This window comes from Panthera uncia, chromosome A2 (assembly GCF_023721935.1).
Source record: "Panthera uncia isolate 11264 chromosome A2, Puncia_PCG_1.0, whole genome shotgun sequence".
Taxonomy (NCBI): domain Eukaryota; kingdom Metazoa; phylum Chordata; class Mammalia; order Carnivora; family Felidae; genus Panthera; species Panthera uncia.
In genome coordinates this window covers 51,999,533-52,011,477 of record NC_064816.1, presented here as the reverse complement: position 1 = coordinate 52,011,477, position 11,945 = coordinate 51,999,533, and the positions used below count along the sequence as shown (strand labels likewise).

General features: G+C 49.8%; 1 protein-coding gene across 4 annotated transcripts in view; it reads left to right on the top strand.

Moving 5' to 3' along the window:
* The first annotated feature begins 1,455 nt into the window (after positions 1 to 1,455).
* Positions 1,456 to 11,945, top strand: part of TMEM40 (transmembrane protein 40) — a 33,155-nt gene continuing 22,665 nt past the window's right edge. For 3 of the 4 annotated variants that reach the window (XM_049641013.1, XM_049641012.1, XM_049641011.1), the window contains exon 1: positions 1,481 to 1,552. The gene's annotated coding sequence lies outside the window, so the exon portion shown is untranslated. Of the gene's footprint in view, positions 1,553 to 11,945 lie in introns of all 4 variants that reach the window. The other variant, XM_049641014.1, reaches the window with a different exon arrangement.

Below are 11,945 nucleotides of genomic sequence, written 5' to 3'. Positions count from 1 at the left end.
GGAACAGCCAGTGCAAAGGCCCTGAGGGTGGAACCTAACTGGAGTGTTTGGGGCACAGTTTAGTGTAGCTGGGCAGAGTGAGAGAGGTCATTGAAATTAAAGTCAGAGAGAGCAAGAGGTGGGTTTTAGATGGTGGAGGGCTGTGTAAGTACTTGAGTTGTTTTTTGTTTTTTGTTTTTTAAGTTTATTTGTTTATTTTGAGAGAGCAAGAGAATGCGAGAGAGTGGGGGAGGGGCAGAGAGAATGGGAAAGAGAGAATCCCAAGCCGACTCTGCTCTATCAGCACAGAGTCCAACACAGGGCTCAATCCCACAAACAGTGAGATCATGACCTGAGCCTAGATCAAGAGTTGGGCACTTAACTGACTGAGTCACCCAAGTGCCCCAAGAATTTGAGTTTCATCCTGAATGAGGTGGGGGTCCTGGGAGGGTGCTTAGCTGAGGAGGGACATGAGCTGACTTGGTTTTTAACTGGATCCCTCTGGTTGTCACAATTAGGACAGCCACTGGGCTAAAGGCAGGAGCAAAGAGACTAGGGATCATGTTGCCTGGACCAGGGTGGCTGCCATGGAAGTAGAGAGAGGAGGCTGGATTTGGGATATGTTGAAGGTGGGGCCAACAGGGTTTTCCAGGTATGTCAGACAGAGTATGAGAGAGCAAAGAGTCAAGGATGACTCTGAGATTTTGGCCTGAGCTTAGCATTGAAATGACTCCTCTTCCAGGAAGCCCTCCTGGGAACCCACAGCTCCCTGGGCTGTGCCCTCATGGGGCCTGTCATGGCCTGTCTCTATCTGGCCTGGGTGCTCCCCTGGGCAGTGTAGGACTTGTTTACTATCCTGTTTCCAAAGTGTTCAATAAGTGAGTAAGAGGCAGAGGCAGGCTGAGCTGGGGTTACTCTTGGCCTCAGTGTAGGAGGTCAGGCCCCACCCCTCACCCCCGTGGGACCTGTGTTTTCCTGTCTGCACACAGCAGTGGATATTCTAGCCTTGGCCCAGTTTCCTCACCAGGAGAGGGCACTGCCAGTCCCATTCACAGGAGACCCCCAGTCCTCTGAACCCCGGGCCTCCTGTCCTGCTGCCTGCCCAACCTCACCCCTTGGGAAAGCATCGGGTTGGCCCACATGGCTGCATCCTGAGTCAATCTCACCCTTGAGGTGGAGGTGGGATCTGGGACACACCCCACCTCCTTCCTGCCCAGAGCTTGGCCCAGCCAACGGCAGTGCAACTACCCCCTACATCACTGCCTCCTGAGTCAGCAGTCATGGCCATGCCCAGGGGGTGGGTTTGGGGGTTTGGCTGCTCCATCTGCTGTGCCTGGGGTGTCATGAGCAAGACTCAAGTCAGACAGAAAGGCCTGGGCCCCCTGATAGCACCAGCAGGAAGGAATGCCACCCTGGTGAGTGAGTGGGGCCCAGGGCAACTCATGCCCCGCCCCCTCCCTGTCACTGGGGTGTGGCCTGGCCTCTCCTGCCTCCCTCTTCCCCTGCCCAGCCTGGCATCGGCACAGTCCACACACTGCTCTCCTTGCAGCCAACACAGGCCTCCCGACCACAGGTAATGGGACATGTGCTGGGTGAGGGGCAGGGTGAAAGGTTAGTTTTCAGAACAGCCTCTTCCACCGGCTGACCTGTTGTGGTTCCTAGGTGGGCCTGGACTTGAACCCCAGCTCCATGCCTTCCTAGCTGGGTGAGTGCCTCCGTCTCCATCTCTGGAGGTATCGGGGGAGGATGACAAATATTCACCTCCCTGGGTTGTTTTGAGGCTTCAGCCAGCCCGTAGCAGGTGACTGACTCCTGATTCTGTTGCTCACTTGCTGCAGGACCTTCAAAAACCCCTTGGTGCCTTTGAGCCTCAATTACCCCATTTGTGAAACGAACGTCCAGACTAGATCTCTAAAGGCTTCGCCCACTCTGCCCTTGTGGAACCAAACACTTGGGAGAACAAAGATGTTTCCCCCCAAAGCATCCCGGTCTCTGTGCTTTGCCAGCAGGTGAAGGCAGCTGCTCTCTAGACACTTCCTTCGGAGGCACCCTGGGTCCTCTGGCCAGGCCCAGTAGACTGGAGAGGGTGAGGAGGCCAGTCCTCTGCCTTGGGCTCAAAGGCACCTTTGGGGAGAAAATGCTGAACAGGCAGAGCCAGGCCTTGGGGGAGGAGAGGCCTGCTCCCGTCAGAGAGGCCCACCCAGGTGGCTTGGCCTGGAGGGAGCCCCACCCACCCCAGTCTCGCCTCCCCCCCACTTGCCCCTCCAGTGTCTGGAGCCCCCTCTGCTGGGAGCATCCCAGCCCCTCCTCAGAGACAGCCTTCCGGCTGGAGGCCCAATCCATTTTCTTTTTAAGGGCGACTAGAAAGATGACAGTCATGTGCTTATTATTTTATACTGCTTTGTTTAGAAATTGCCAGAAAAGTTGAGTCAGGAGTGTGTGTAAGGGAAGTGTGTGGTGTGTTTTGTTTGGGGTCCAAACCATGGAGATCTATACATAATGGGACCTCCCCCCACCCCCTCCCCCTGTCTCTGAAACTCCTAGAACTCGGCTAGTGTAGCCCTCTAAAATGCTAGGGTACCTGTGCTTTGAAATCCTCTCCAGGCTACCGTTTCAGAGAGATCTCTTTCACGCACTGGTTCCACACCAGGGATGTACTGGGCATGGTGCTGCCAGAGGCCTTATTTCACTCTTAACAGCAACCCGTGTGAGAAGTCCTCTTTTTTTCTTTAGTAACAACTTTATTGAGACATTATTCACATGCCATCAAGTTCCCTTTTAAAGTGTACAAGTCAGTGATTTTTAGTATATTCACAGAGTTATGCAACCACCACCACTTATATCTAATTTAGAATTTAGAATTTTTATCATCCCCAAATAAACCCCATACCCTTTAGCAGTTAACCCGCATTTCCTCCTTCCTCTGGCAACCACTCGCCTACTTTGTGGATGATCTCTATGGATTTGCTCATTCTGGGCATATTATTTAAGTGGAATCATACAATAAGTGATCCTTTCTGACTGGCTTTTTTCACTTAGCATCACGTTTTCAAGGTTTATCCTTGCTGTCACACGTCATCAGTCCTTCATTCCTCTTTGTGGTTGAATGGCGTTGTGTGATCATATCACGTTTTGTTTCTTCATTCATCAGTTGATGGGTTGTTTCCGCTTTGTGACTGTTGTGAATAAAACTGCTGTGGCCATTCGTGTACAAGTTTTTGTTACAATCCCACCAACTCTACACGAAGGCTCCAAATTTTCCACACCCTTACCAGCATTTGTTATTATCTGGACTTCTTATTGTAGCCATCCTAGAGGGTATGAAGTGAGATCTCACTGTGGTTTTGTTTTGTTTAAGTTTTATGTATTTCGGTATTCTCTACACCCAATGTAGGGCTCAAACTCACAACCCTGAGATCAACAGTCTTCAGCTCTTCCAACTGAGCCAGCCAGGTGCACCTCTCATTGTGGATTTGATTTACATTTCTGTATTGATGACATGTGGAACGGCATTCCGAGTACTACTGACCATTTCTTTAGAGAAATGTCTGTTCAAATCCTCTGACAATTTTATTTTAAATTAAATCTTTTCTAAGTTTATTTATTTATTTTGAGAGAGAGGGAGAGAGAGCACAAGCGGGAGAGGAGTGGAGAGAAAGAACGGGAGACAGAGAATCCCAAGCAGGCTCTGCGCTGCCAGCACAGAGCCAGACCTGGGGCTCGAACTCACTAACCGTGAGATCCTGACCTGAGCAGGAACCAAGAGTCAGAAGCTTAACGGACTGAGTCACCCAGGTGCCCCCTTTTGACGATTTTTTTTTTTAATTTTTTTTTCAACGTTTTTATTTATTTTTGGGACAGAGAGAGACAGAGCATGAACGGGGGAGGGGCAGAGAGAGAGGGAGGCACAGAATCGGAAACAGGCTCCAGGCTCCGAGCCATCAGCCCAGAGCCTGACGCGGGGCTCGAACTCACGGACCGCGAGATCGTGACCTGGTTGAAGTCGGACGCTTAACCGACTGCGCCACCCAGGCGCCCCCTTTTTGACGATTTTAAAATGAGGTTGTCATTTTATTTTTGAGTGGTAAGCATGCCTGTTTTTCCAAGGGAGGTTTCTGAGGCTCTGAGAATGAATGTGGTATGCAGTGATCTCAGTCAGTGGAAGGGATCTCAGTTCAGTGGTGGGATGGTGGGAACTGAATCCAGGTCTGTCCGACATTCATGAGCAAGCAAGCTCCTTCTCTCACTCTGGATGACTGCTTTCTGGTGTTCACTGTTGCCAATTGCATGTGTGAGGGGCGGGAGAGGGGGAAAGAGAGAAACAGGAAAAAAGATGGAAAAGAGAGAGAGGAGACAGACAGTGAAACTAAGATGACAGAATGAGAAAGGAGGCTGGATTGGCTTTGGCTGTTTTTATCTATTTACCTAGATATCTAGTTATTTATTTGAGAGAGAGAGAGAGAGAGAGAGAGAGAGAGAAAGTATGTGCAAGGGGAGGGAGGAGTGGAGGTGGAGAGGGAGGGGCAGAGGAAGAGGGAGAAAAAGAATCTTTAAAAAATTTTTTTTAATGTTTATTTCTGAGAGAGAGAGAGAGACAGAGACAGAGAGACAGAGAGACAGAGAGAAAGCATGAACAGGGGAGGGACAGAGAGAGGGGGAGACCCAGAATCCGAAGTAGGCTCTAGGCTCTGAGCTGTCAGCCCAGAGCCAAACATGGGGCTCAAACCCACAAACCATGAGATGGACACCTAACTGGATGCCTAATCGACTGAGCCACCCAGGTGTCCCAAGGGAGAGAAAGAATCTTAAGCAGGTCCACGTTCAGTGTTCAGAGCTCAGTGCAGAGTCCAATGTAGGGGCTCAGTCTCATGACTGTGAGATCATGACCTGAACTGAAATCAAGAGTCAAATGCTTAACCGACTGAGCCACCCAGACACCCCTGGCTCTGGCTGTTTAAATAGGCACCCACCTTGGAAAGTCAGAGCTGGGGAAAACCTTTTCAGAGTTTTTGGTTTCTTCGCATTAATCTGCAAACACTGGGGCGGGGAGGGGCTCTAAAATTTTTACTGGGGGCTACACCGCCCCCCCTAATTTTTCTTTGTTCCTAAATCTGAAACAAATCTGATTCAACCCCATAACCCAAACAGGGAGCAGTGTCCCCTAGTGTCTCACTGGGTTTAAGGATCTGGAGCCGTGGTTGTCACACTTTTTGATTGCATACGCTTCTCCAGAAAAATGCTTTAGGCACCCCCAACAGATACATATTTACTGACTTAGAAATTACATACAAGTACGTGATGATTGACTAATGTCTAAAGGCCCAATATACACTTAGAGTGAAATTAATCACGGACAATAGTGGATGGGAGTCCAACTCTAGAGTAGTTTTTCTGTTCTTATGTCAGTCGGCAATATACTGAGCGTATGAGATCCCATTCATTGTTGTTTTCAGTTGGTAAGGTGGCTGACGTAAGACTTGAGCGGCCAGCAGTCTGTCCCGCACTTTTCCTGCTGCCTGCTTGTATTTTCTCGATTGGCGTTATCTCCATCCTCAGTTTCTCTGCAGGGCTCTTTGAAGCCATTTGTCCATTCCGTGGAGGCTGATTTGCTTAAAATGCATTGTTCAGATCTATCCAACCTGGCACCACAATGTATGGCAGTAGGCTGAATGTAGAGAAACGAAAGACAAGGCCACAGCTTCCCGCTGGCCCTGGGAACCTCCCCCTTAGTAGACACGATGTTCAGTATCTGGTATACAGCTGGGGGTGCACATCAAGGTTGAACTATATACTGTTTAACTGTCTTTAGTCAAAAGTTAAGTAGAGAGACATAGACTGAGATTATAATTTGAAAGACTAATAGGTTCTGAGCTAAGGACATCTAAGCCAACCTCTGCCATTCCTCAGCTTGCCACCTCTCCTGGCAGGGTGCTCATGACCACCCAGAGTAGTGCCCTGCTCCTCCACCCACTTCTCGTGGGTCTGATCTTAATACCCCCCCACATCACCTGGATTATCTCTGTTTGTCCAGACTCTATTCTGTTCAAAACCTAGAATTGAACCTAGGATGGGAGATGGTGAGATATGGGTCACCTTCTTCATTTTAGGCTCTGTGCTTCTGTTAATGTGACCTAAGACTGTGTTAGCTTGGCTCTGTAGCTCTATCACCTTGTTGGCTCATACTACACTTCAACAAACATTGATTATGAACTTACTGTGTGCTAAACATCAAGTTAGATGCTTGTGCTAACATTTATTTACCTTTCAGAGGGTCTTTTAAAAATCCTAGGTCTTTCTCTATGAACATCCTCTAAGCTGGGCTCACCCACCTTCTTTCTGCACACTTGATGTTGTCGCGTTTTAGCCTTAGTGCCACCCTGCACTGCTCAGAGGCAACCTTAGGCCCTGGCTGCTTTGTTGGGTATGCTGTGGCCAAAAGAGTCCCCTAGATTCATGACAGGTCTGTCTGGCTGTGGTCAGCTGGCTGGGCAGCACGGCTTGTCGTCCCACCACTAAACTGCCCGGATGGACTTGGGACAAGATGGTGGAAGAGGTGCATGCTGCGGCGTCTTCCTTCTTCCTCTGTGAGGTTCCCTCCGTGCTTAGACTTCAGACTCAGATCTGAGTTCATAGCCAGATGCCCCACTGTGTGACCTTGGGCAAGTCCCTTTCCTTTTAAGGGCCTCGGTTTTGGTCTCTCGGCTACAATTCTGTGGGATTCTAGCTTGGAGAAAGGGAGAGACGGCCAAACCTGGGGAGCTGGGGTGGGTAAGGTGAGCCTGGGGCAGGAAGGGGGAGGGTGCTGAACGAAGAAAAAGGAGTGTGAACAAGTAATATAAAAGAAAGAAGGAGATGCTAAAGAAACTTTGCCAGCCTACCATTTCTTTAAGCTCTTAAATTTAGTATTTTATGACTTCTTTTTATGAAGCCCTTTGTCTAAGCCAGGGGCTAGAATATAGTAGAGAGCAAGAAAAACATGATTTTTATTCCCAGGGAGCTCAGAATTAGCGTTCTTTTCATCTCAATGCTCCCAGCAACCCTGCAGGACAGTGACACTGATCCCCATTTTACAGACAGGGAAACTGAAGCTCAGAGAGGTAAAGTGATTTACCCAAAGTCACAGAGCTGGGAGCAAAGTGATGAAGCATGACCTGAGTGGGCTCTGTCAGACCCCTTTGCTGCAGTGACTTAATCAAGATACCCTCAGTATAATGTCCTGGCTAAGGGCATGATAATTTTGTCATGAACTTTCCTATCTACAACCCCATACGAGCTCCAAAATGTGAATAACACATTATTCTCTCTTGTAGATGAGAAAAACAACCTACAGGGGGGAAGTGATGTACCCGAGGGCACAGAATGTGTTGGGGGCAGGGCCAGGACCAGGCTCTTGGTCTCATGAGAGCTGACTCAGTTTCCTCTCCCAGCCCCTGCCCTGGGACTGCTGAGAGGATTGACCACCCCACACCTTGGGATCCCAAAACTGCTGATAAGCTCTGCCCCTGGCTTCTGAGGGTCTGTTTCTGATTCATTGCCTTCTCCAACTATCCCGATGGAGGAATGGAGGAACTCTGGACTTGGGAATTGGCACTGTCCAAAGTGGGCAGCGACAGGGCCCAGGCCTGGACTTCAGGATGGAAAGGCTGACCCTGGGCATGTCAGGGATTGAATCAGATGGCATTTCCCAAAGCTGTGCCAAAAGACATTGAATGACATTCTGGGGAAAAGGACAATGCTCTTGCATAGTTTGGGGAAGGGTTGGATTTAATAGGGCAAAAGAGCTTTCACTCCTGCAGGCCTTTTCAGAGCCTTTAATATTCAATTGCACATTGTGGAGCTCCTAGATGAGGGCTATGAAAAATAGTGTTGCCCAAACTTCTCTGACTACAAAATCCCCTTTTTACCTGGAGTATTTCAAGGGGCTGCTGTTCCCTACAAGATACTGTATGTATCTTATTATTAGAACATGCTCTTCTGGGCTTTCCTGCAAGTCACATCAACCCTGGGGCCCAAAGTTCTTTGCTCACTCGATGAATCTTGAAGAAGTTAACTGGAGGGTCGGACTGGTTTTCTAGAATGTCAAAGCTGGAAGAACCTTATAGAGCGCATCCCAACTTCTAGATATGGGGAAACTGAAGCCCAGGGCAATCCGGCAATGCGTTTGGAGGGATGAGGCCAGAGGCAGGCAGGGAGGCTATTTTTTTAACACTAGGGAGAGGTTCTGGCAGTCTGAGTGGACCACACTCTGCCTAGCATGTGATGCCTTTGTTAACGATGCAGACTTCCCTGAGCCACATCCTAACCCTAACTTTGCTCCTAACACCAGCCCCCTGAATGAGAACCTTCCAAGGAGAGAGTTCTGGGACTCTGCCTGTCAACAGTGCTCCTGGGGAAATTGGATCATTAGCCAAATTTGGGAGACACTGAGCATGGACAAAGGGAGAGGATACTCTCATTTATTTATTAAGCCAGTGTGGTAGGCTTGTTGTGGGCATAATATCATTTAATCCCCACAACACTCTCAGAGACAGATATTAATACCCCATTTTATAGATGGGAAACTGAGGCTGAGAGGAGCCAGGCACCTAAGGACAGGGATAAGAACATAGTTACAACCAACTCCAAAGCCCTCAGTCCCCTTATCAAATCTCTTGGGAGGGAGGCAATGGAAACAGAAAAGCCAGGCCCTAGGGGCGCCTGGGTGGCTCAGCTGATTAAGCGATTAGATTAAGCAAGTCTGACTTCAGCTCAGGTCATGACCTTGAAGTTCGAGGACCCCTCGTTGGGCTCTGTGCTGACAACTCAGAGCCTGGAGCTTGCTTCAGATTCTGTGTCTCCCTCTCTCTCTGCCCCTCCCTCGGTCATGCTCCGTTTCTCTCTCTATCTCAAAAATAAACATTGAAAAAAAGAAGAAGAAAAGCCAGGCCCTCCTGATGGGAAAATGGGACAAGTTTGGGCTTTGCCTGGCTGGGAAGGAAATATTGGAGGCATCCTTCCTATCTCTGGAGTTTGGGGGCCCAGGAGCATGGTGGAGTCAGACAAGGAACCTGGTTTAGGAAGGAAGAGGCTCAGCCTCTGCAGGGCTCTAGGTTGTGGCGGGCACTGGGGGTTAGAGACTGTGGCAAGCTGACTAACAGCCCCCAAAATGTCTGCATCCTAATCTCTGGGAGCTAAGTTAGGTTACATGGCAAAGGAGAATTAATGTTGTGAATGGAAGTAAGGATGCTCATCAGCTGACCTTAGCACAGGGAGATGATCCTCGATGACCTGGGAGGGCCCAATGTCACACTGACACGAGGATCCTTAAAAGTGGAAGAGGGAGGGAGCACCTGGGTGGTTCGGTCGGTTGAGCATCGGACTCTTGATTTTGGCTCAGGTCATGACCGTAGGGTCATGGGATCGAGCCCTGAATTGGGCTCCACACTGAGCATGGAGCCTGACTGAGATTCTCTCTCCTTCTGCCCTCTCCCCTACTCTCTCTCTCTCTCTCTCTCTCTCTCCCTCTCTCTCTCTAAAATTAAAAAAAAAGTGGAAGAGGGAGGCAGAAGAGGTCAGCGTGGTGCAAGGTGAGGAGTTGAGCTGACAGTGCTCGCTTTGCAGATGGAAGAAGGCACCAGAAGCCAAGGACTGTGGGTGGCCTCTAGAAGCTGGATAAAGCAAGGAGATTAAGGGGGGTTGGGGAGGAGAAGCAGCAGCAAGGAAATTTATTTTCTCCTAGGGCCTCCAGGAAGGAACACAGCCCTGCTGACCCCTTGCTGTTAGCCCAGTGAGACCTGTGTTGGACTTCTCACCTATAGGACTGTGAGATGCTAAACTGGTGTTGTTTTAAGCCACTATGTTTGTATCACAAGTCAGAATCCTGAGAGAGAGAGAAAGAGAGAGAGAGAGAGGCTGATGGTCTGACCTGAGTTCAGGGCAGTGACCCGTCTAGAATTTCCATATCAAAGGAACTTAGGGAGCAGGTTGATCAGTTTGGGAGATGCTTGTCCTGGAGCTGTGTCTGCCAGACCAGGATACACTTTATTTTAGGGTGTGTGCCCGTCTGGGGTGGCTTGGGAAGCCCGAAGGAGATTCTGGAGATTCTTGCCCCCTTGGTGTAATCACGAGAAGAAGGGGCTTCAGTCCCAGGTGGACAAAAATGACACATGTCCACGCCTTGGGCAGCAGCTGCTGTTTCTGTTTCCAGTTCCCTTTACTGGCCGGGACCTGTTTAACTCTGGCTCTGCGTTTGTGGCTTCTAGGCACAACGCTGCAGTCTACCTACAGGAAAATGGCCATTAGCCTGACCTTCAGGGCCCAGGATGATTTTCCCCAACCTCACGGGGTTCCTACCCCTTCAACTTCCTGCCACATGCTTCTTCTAATAAACCTTTATCCCGTTCTGCCTTTTACCACCTGTTGAAATCCAACTCGGTACCCCCCAACCCCCGGCCCCCTCCCCAAGGCGGGGCACCGGAGAAAGGGGACCAGCTCCTGAATCCAGAGTCAGGGTTCTGGATCCAGCCTGGCCCCTGAGTTGCCATAAAACCTTTTACAGTTCCCTCCATTTTTGGGTCTCAGTTTTCCGTCTGTAAAATGGGACAATAATCCCTTCTCTGCCTCCCTTCTGGTTAGCATGAGGATCAAATGAGCTGCATAGGGAAGGCACTGTGAGGCTGTCATGGCTCAGTGTCCCCTAGTATCCCTCCCAGCCTGGGCCCAGGCCCTTGTGACAGCAGGAGCTTAGGAATTTGGGGCTGAACTGAAGGGGAAATCCAGTTTAGCAAGATCTGTGGGTGCAGAGGCCCTGGCATCACCCATGACTCAGCAGGGCTGGGCCTTTTTGGAGAAAAGCACTAGAAAGGCATTCCTCGCAGGCTCAGTCGCCGATAGGGGGTTACCTGCGAGAGGGGGTTTTAGGGGCCTCTAACCAGGATCAGGGAATGGAGGCTCTCAGCTGGAGCAGGGATTGGATTCGAGTCCACCGGTCAGCTGGGCGACCTTGGACAAGTCACTTGTCTGGCCGAACCTCAGCTTCTTCCTGTGTAAAATAAGACTTGCGCTCGTGAAGTGAGATCTTGGAGAACATGCCATGTTCTCTTTCCTCTCTCTGCTTTCTTCTTTCCTCACTTCTGTCTCAACACCCCTTGGTCCATCTTGCTTCAAAGGAGGTCACACACTGTGAACTTGACCTTTTAGAAGCCCGTCCCAGCGATCCCTCTGCCAGTGCCTGATGCTCTACCATTAGTGCTGTCCTTTTGAGTTAAGCATTGCCCTGCACATGGATTCTCGAGCTTTAATTTTTTTTAATTCTATGTATCCTTTCTCATAATAGAAATATGGGTGGAGGAGGGATGGGGCAAGGACGTTAAAAGGAGAAAGAGGGCTGCCTCAGTTCCAACCTCCATGACAGTTCCATTAGTTCCATTGCCCTTGCTTCTGATGGCTGAGCTGACAAAGTGCCGGAGGAAGTTCCTTTGGCTATGAGGACCCTGCTCGGGGCTCCACCAGTGGCTGACTACAAGCCATGTCAGCATCATTTGCATAGCACTCCCATGACTTAGTGGCTTCATTCCTGGTGCTAATGACAAGGGCCTGAGAAGAGGTGGCAGCTCACTCCTTCCATCTCCCATCGTGGACAAAGCAACTACTTTGTTCAGCCACTTACTAGTTATGGCCCTGAGAAAGTTTCTTAGTTTCCCTGTGCCTCAGTGTTCTTATCAATAAAATGGACGCAACCAGCGTGAGCCCTCACAGAGTCGTGGTGAGCACTCCGTGAGATAACATGTGTGACGTGCTTACATCGTTGCCTGACAGATAGTAAGTACTTTGTTGTCATGGTTGCCATCGTCATCATCACCATCATCATCATCACATCTTTCCTTTAGCCACGCCCTGTGTAGGGTTCAGTGACACAGAAATGAAGCAGTCTTAGTCTCTCCCTTCACCCTGGGTTCCAGCTCTAGTGGAGGAGACACACCCTGGGT